This window comes from Mandrillus leucophaeus, unplaced genomic scaffold (genome assembly GCF_000951045.1).
Source record: "Mandrillus leucophaeus isolate KB7577 unplaced genomic scaffold, Mleu.le_1.0 Scaffold282, whole genome shotgun sequence".
Taxonomy (NCBI): Eukaryota; Metazoa; Chordata; class Mammalia; order Primates; family Cercopithecidae; genus Mandrillus; species Mandrillus leucophaeus.
Genome location: NW_012102943.1, coordinates 2,463,400 through 2,469,400, shown reverse-complemented (window position 1 = coordinate 2,469,400; position 6,001 = coordinate 2,463,400).

The window sequence follows — 6,001 nt, the reverse complement described above, 5'->3', positions numbered from 1 at the left end:
CTTCTTCAAATATTTGATAGAATTTGCCAGTGGAGACATCTGAGTCTGGTCTTTTCTTTGTGGATAATTTTTTATTTCTAATTCGATCTCTCTACTTCTATTTCTTCTTGAATCAGTTTTAATAGTTTGCACCTTTCTAGGAGTTTGTTCGTTTTATTTGCGTTTTCTAATTTATTGCCGTTCAGTTGTTCATAGTTTCTCTCACAATCCCTTTTATTTCTGTAAGTGACCCCTCTTTTATTTTTCTTTCTTTTTTTCCTTTTTGGAGGTGTAGTCTTGCTCTGTCACCCAGGCTGGAGTGCAGTGGCACAATCTCAGTTCACTGCAACCTCTGCCTCCTGGGTTCAAGCAATTCTCCTGCCCCAGCCTCCTGAGTAGCTGGGACTACAGGCGTCCACCACCACACCTGGCTAATTTTTGTATTTTTGGTAGAGATGGGGTTTCACCATGTTGGTCAGGCTGGTCTCAAACTCCTGACCTCAGGTGATCGGCCTGCATCAGCCTCCCAAAGTGTTAGGATTACAGGCATGAGCCACCACGCCCGGTGTTATTTCTTATTTTAGTAATATGAATCATCTCTCGTTTTTTCTTGGTCAATCTAACTAAAGTTCTCTTAATTTATTTTGTTGATCTTTCAAAGGACCGATTATTGGTTTTGTTGATTTTTCTCTATTGTTTTTCTAGTCTCTATTTTGTTGGTTTCTGTTCAAATTTTTATTATTTCTTCTTTTCTGCTTGCTTTTTCCAGTGTCTGGGTAGAGGGTTAGATTACTGATTCTAGATCTTTCTTCTTTTTTAATATAGGCATTTAACATTCTAAATTTCCCTCTGTCATGTATACCAATGTTTAACTTTTGGACTATAGGGTCTCATTGTACCCTCCCCACTCACCCTGAAGAGGCTGGAGTAAAATAATCAGGCCTAGAGTCAGAGAGCCTTGGCCTGGTCCTGACACTGCCACTCAGTAAGTGACCTCTGGTGAGTCCCTGCCGCTCCTGAGTCTTAGTTGTTGTCTGTCTGTAAAATGAAGAGGCTGACCACAGCATCTCCAGGGGTCTCCTAGTCAAACTAGCTTGGGGGACAGGCTCATGTCAGACTCATCTCTGTGTGCCTTTGGATTGGACATCTGTTGTTTCTGCCTGCTCAGCACTCTCCTTTCCCTTTGGTAAGGCACCTGCTTTCCCTTTGGGGAGACATCCATTCCTCACCTTCTATTCAAACTTTTTTTGTGCCAGGGACCCCTCTGGCAGCCCATAGAAGACCATGGATCCCTCCTTAGATTGATATCTTATTTTTATTTTATTTTATTTTGTTTTTTTTGAGACAGGGTCTCACTCTGTCGCCTAGGCTGGAGTGCAGTGGTGTGATCTTGGCTCACTGCAGTCTCCATCTCCCAGGTTCAAGTGATTCTCCTGCCTCAGCCTCCCAAGTAGCTGGGACTACAGGCGTGCGCTACCATGCCCAGCTAAGTTTTGTATTTTTAGTAGAGACAGGGTTTCACCATGTTGCTCAGGCTGGTCTTGAGTTACTGACCTCAGGTGATCTGCCTGCCTCGGCCTCCCAAAGTGCTGGGATTACAGGTGTGAGCCACCATGCCCGGCTTCATTGATTTTTTTAAATGGTATGACATATACTACATATGGTCTAAAGGAAGCCAATTATTTTGAAATAGTTATGAAATTATTAGGAAAACAGATTTTTCACATAGAGATATTTGTACTTCTTGATTAGCACAATAAAAAACAAGCACTACTTGGCCTAATAACTAGAATAATTTCTAACTAGTGCTGAACATAAGTGATATTTTAAGATACCTGTGACAATTGTGATGTGATATGAAATATCTGTGATCTCTATTGGTGACAAAGTTATAGGTAATTATTTTTACACAAACTATTGCTCTATTGCCCAGGCTGGAGTGCAGGTGTGATTGTGGCTCACTGGAGCCTCGACCTCCTGGGCTCAAGCCATTCTCCCACCACAGCCTCCTGAGTAGCTGGGACTTCTATGCCTGGCTAATTTATTTTTTCTGTAGAGATGAAGTCTTACTATGTTGCCAGGCTGGTAATTTTAATACTACCATGATTCGTTGGCTACATTTATAACAGGGGGGGGGGAAAAAAAAAAAAAGCTAAATTTCAGTTAGAGATTAGTGAAAAGAGAGATTTTTTTTTTCTCTCACCCAAATTAAGGGTTCCTTACTAAGAAGCCCTGGTTTGGGGGGTTGATATCAAACTGCTTGACTCCCGGATTCCGAGGTAGCCATGTAACCCAATACTGGTCAACGAGAGCAGGAACTGGATGAGAGTTTTGAATCAAATGGATGAAATCAGAATTGGGCCTGGCATGGTGGCTCATGCCTGTAATCCCAGCACTTTGGGAGGCCCAGGCAGGCGAATCATGAGGTCAAGAGATCGAGACCATCCTGGCCAACATGGTAAAACCCTGTCTCTACTAAAAACACATAAATTAGCTGGGCATAGTAACATGCGCCTGTAGTCCCAGCTACTTTGTAGGCTGAGGCAGGAGAATCGCTTGAACACAGGAGGCAGAGGTTGCAGTGAGCCAAGATCGTGCCACTGCACTCCAGCCTGGCGACAGAGCAAGACTCCATCTCAAAAAAAAAAAAAAAAAGAAAGAAAGAAAGAAAGAAAGAAAAAGAAAACAGAATTAATCCAGGACTTTTGCTGGACAACTGGGAGAATTTCTTCTGCGGGGCTTGCTAAGAGGTTTGGGTTTAGCCTGCAACATGTCACCTCGCTGTCACCAGGAAAGAACCTGACTCAGAATCAAGCCAACACAGAGGAAAGCAGAGCTGAGAAATGAACATCCACATCTTTCTGACAACATCCCTCCCTTTAGTGTGTTAATTATGTAAGCCCATATATTATCTGTTAAAGCCGGTTTGCGTAGGGTTTTCTGTTCATTGCAACCAAAGGAGTCACAACTAGTATAGTCCCAGGAAGCTTGGCAGAATGCCTGCCCCAAAGTAGGTTGCCCATGAAGGAATGATGAATGAATTTCAAACAATGTAGCAACATGATTAATGTTATTCACTGAACTCATGTAGGTAGATCTGGCTCAATTGTGTATTAAAAGATGAAGACTCAAAGTAAGCATTCCATAGGCTTTTATTGTTTAAATGAATGAAAGAACTCACCCATTGTCATTATTTTATTAACAAATTATCCCCAGCTTTGCATATTCTTTAGTGATCCAATCAGGACCACACAACCAAATGGAGAATGCAAGTCTAGAATCATGATGGACTAATAGTTACAAATGAAGTTTGTGGCACACTCACACGGGGAAAACCATGCAGCAATGTAAAGGAAGAAGGTAGATCTATATGTACTGATATGGGAAGACTTCCAAGACACTCTAAGAAGGAAATTACAAAATAGTAATCCCATTAAGATGCCGTTCTCACTCATGAAACGCTCATAGTGGGTACCTCTAGCAAGGGAATGGTCACAGAGCCTTGTCCTTTCTCTGTTGTTTCCAATTTTTATACAAGGATAAAATAGTTGTGTTATTTGTGTAATTTAAAATAATTTCTAATTTTAAAATGAAATAATAAAACAACTCTGACAGAAGGGAGAACATTCTTTTTATGTTTTTCCCCCTCGGATGTCTGTCAGGATTCTTGGGGAAGCTGAGGAAACCAGGGCTGTGACTGTGATATTCTGCTATACCTAAGATCTGTGCCCATGATGCTCTGCTGCATCCATGATGCTGTGCCTATGATGCCATGTCATGCTCTCTGTACCTTTCCATGCCTGTGACACCATGCCCGCTCCCTGGGATTCTGCAGTCCTCCTGGCTGCTCTAGAAGCCAAGGAGATTCTACCCCATGTAAAATGCTCCTGGGGTGGCCTACTGACCTGGATTCTCCTCTCAACATCTTGACCCCAACCACCTCTGCTGCCAAACTACACATGGCCCAGGTGACTTCTCCCACAAATGGGAGAGGGAATCAGAGCATTTCATAGTCAGAGCAGAGGCCCTGGGGAGATGCCCATCTGCAACAGATTTGGGACAAATGATCCAGTTCAAGTCCATCACTGTGCAGAGTGGGATTGTGAGCCTCAGAGTGGACAGAAGATTCATCCAACTGTGGGTTCAGTGCCAGCCAGAGTGGAACTCCACCCTGACTCCCAGTTCAGAGCTCATTTTGGTGTGGAGTCCTGAAGTTCCACCATCGTTGTTACCCCTTGCTTGGGTCTCCAAAATGTCCCTGTTCCAATATATATCTGTTACTTAAATAACACATTTGCAACATAGCTATCAGAGGGGTTGGTTTTTATTTAGAAAGAAGCTAGTAAGTTATATTTTATTTATTATAAAGACAAAATTGTAACAGCACAAATGAAAATATTATTAATAAAAGAAATTCTTTCTGGCACCCTAATCATGTCTCATTTGTTCACATTGCTTAATGTCATTCTAACATACACACTTTATGTGTACATTTATGCATACCGTTGTAACCTTTTTATATACATTTTATCATCTTTTATCACTCAATGTTATTTTTTCTATTTTTAAGGAGCTGAATTCAGAAGACAATGTTACACATTTCTTTTATATAGCTTTCTACCTTCTGCAGAGTATTTCATCAAGTAAGTAAACCACTACACCTTCATAGTTTTCATATCATGAAATATTTTAATCATACAGAAAATCTCAAGGAACAATATACCACATATATTTAACAAATACTGATATTTCTAAGCTTGGCATAGTGGTGTGTGCCTATAGTTCCAGCTACTCACTTGGGAGGCTGAGGCAGGAGGATCGCTTGAGCCCAGGAGTTTTAGGCTGTGGTGTGCTATGCTGGTTAGGTATCTGCACTAAGTTTGGGATCAATATGATGACCTCCTGGGAGCAGGGGACCACCAGGTTGCCTAATGTGGGGTGAACCAGCCCAGGCTGGAAATGGAGCAGGTCAAAATTCCCGTGCTGATTAGTTGAGGAATGGCATCTGTGAATAGCTATGACTTTCCATTCTGGGCAACATAGCGAGACCCTGTCTCTTAAAAAAATAAAGATATATTTACAGGTACAGTTGGAGCTTTCTTCTGCATGATGTACTCAAGTCCACCCCAGGATGGACTATATAATTTTCAGGGCCCAGTGCAAAATGAAAATGCATTATTCAAAAATCATTATGAATTTAAAGACAGCAACAGCAGAGCATTAAACCAAACATAGAGCCCTTCTGAGTACAGATCTCAATGCTACTGTACAGGTGACACACCCGGGCAGCCAGCCCTAGTTCCCCATCTCCTCTCACTTTCCTAACATTGATCTGTGTCTTCATTGTCCCATGTTTATGCTTTTACTTTGTATACACGCATTGACCAATATTATGGAGTATTGTTACATGTTTTAAAATATTGCATAAATGGCATCATGCTGTATGTATCCCTAGGCTGCTTGTTTGTCTTACTCACTCTTTTTGAGAGGTATCTGTGTGGAATCATGGAGATGTTATTTATTTTCACTATCATCTAATATTCCACTGTGAGATCTCACCGCAGTTCATTTTTCTGGTACCCTATATTTTTATCATAATTAACAGTACTGAGGTGAATGGTTCTCCGTGCATGTATGTGAGTTTCTGTCTGTCTGTCGCTAGGTGTGGAATTGAACTGTTCTGCCTTGCTGGATGTTGAAGTTATTTCCAAGTTTTTGGCACCAATGTGCTCCCCCAGGGTGTTTTCCTTTGGATGTTCCTAAGTCACCTGAAAAGCTTCCCTTGGGAGACTTTCCTCTGAGCTACCTTTCTTCTAAGATCACCATCCACACAATCAGAAACTGTGTGTCCTGACCCTTTCCTTTTATTCCCTCACCACTTCTAACCTATTGCCAAAGCCAATGGATTCCCACTCTAAAATAAGGCTTTAACCCATCCTTCCTCCATTTCCTTCCTGCTACTTCTGTTATCTTGGTTCGGGAACCCCCGCTCCCCTAGACTCCTTTTCCAACTCCTAACTTG